Here is a 1637-nt window from a genome sequence, read left to right as displayed (position 1 = left end):
ATCAATTTAAAACATGCAATTTACCTCAAAAGGCAGCAAATTCTTCAAACATATATATACATGCACACAGCTTTAAGTCATACACTATGCAATTCATCCATTTAAAACATGCAATTTACCTCAACTGGCAGCAGATTCTTCAAACACAAGAAAGGAATTCAGATGCTAGATCTGAAGTAAAATTACAAGCAGCCAAATGTTCTTTACAACCTTACTTCACAGAGTTGTCATGTGCATGAAAGAAAATAATGCATATATAGTGGTTGACACATATACTGGTACAAAGCAAGTGTTCAACCAGTGGACATTGTATTTATAATTATAACTGTAATTATTATTACACCTTTCTTGGCTTTACCCAACCACTTCCTGTTTGTTTCAGTCATGTTTTACTTGTCCAGCTCTTCCTGCTACTGATTCACTCTGTGACCCAGAGGGAGTGACTTCGCCTGCCTTCACATCTATCTTTTCACCTATATAATAAAGTCAAGTTTGAAAAGGTGAAAAATCAACTGCATTATTTCCATAACCTTTCCAGTTTTGCTATCTTTTATCAAATCTGACTTTGAAACACATAGATTTCTGTAAGTCTCATCCTCCATGTCTCACAATTTATTTGCAGGTTACATGCCACCGTGTATTGGTCTTTTATTGTTTCTTCCTCAAACTATGTTACACAAAATGGCATTTCAGAACACACATTGGGGTTTTATTTGGAAACTGGGTAGATTTTTATAAATGAGAGATTCGTTGTAACAGCTCCCTTATATGTTCACACAGACACAAACACGTACTCAACATCATCTGATGTGATTCTCTGGTGACAGTCTAAGTGGGGCAAGATCAGGCCATTTGGTGTTAAGAGAGAAAAGGATTTATCCTCAGTTATTTCAGAAAAAGGGCTTGTTTTTAGGTGCTGGCAAATTGGTTCTGATCCTATGTGTTAAAGAATGAAACACTGCCCAGTCCTATGCTGTCTCACAAGAGTTGCTATGTTTGAAGCTATTCTTACAGCCACTGTATCAATCCATTAATCCTTCTTCTTTCACTGATTCTCTACTTTACCAAGTATGATTGAGCCCTCCTGATAACATGCCCAAACTATGTGAAACAAAGTCTCACCATTCTTGCTTGTTAGGAGTATTATGGCTTCTACAAAGACAGATTTGTCTGTTCTTCAGGAAGTCGAATATATATATATATATATGTTGTTGTTAAGTACCATGGAGTCAGTTCCGACTCATAGTGACCCCACACAGGGTTTCCAAGGCTGCAATTTTACAAGGCTGCAAATCTTTACAGGATCAGAAAACCTCTTCTTTCTCTCACAGAACAGCTGGTAGTTTCGAACTGCCAACCTTGAGGTTAGAAGACCAATTTGTAACCACTATAGTACCAGAGCTCCATATGTAGATAGATGGATAGATAGATAGATGATAGATAGATAGATAGATAGATAGATAGATAGATAGATAGATAGATAGATAGATAGAGATATATACAGAGATAGACGATAGATATATTCAATACCCATTTCCAACCCCATAATGCAAAGACATTCATTTTTCTTTGGTCTTGTTTAATCACTGTCCAGCTTTCACATGAATATGAGATTAAAATGCCATGGCTTGGGTTAG

Source organism: Chrysochloris asiatica, unplaced genomic scaffold, assembly GCF_000296735.1.
Source record: "Chrysochloris asiatica unplaced genomic scaffold, ChrAsi1.0 scaffold00009, whole genome shotgun sequence".
Classification (NCBI taxonomy): domain Eukaryota; kingdom Metazoa; phylum Chordata; class Mammalia; order Afrosoricida; family Chrysochloridae; genus Chrysochloris; species Chrysochloris asiatica.
Note: the sequence above shows the minus strand (reverse complement) of the source record.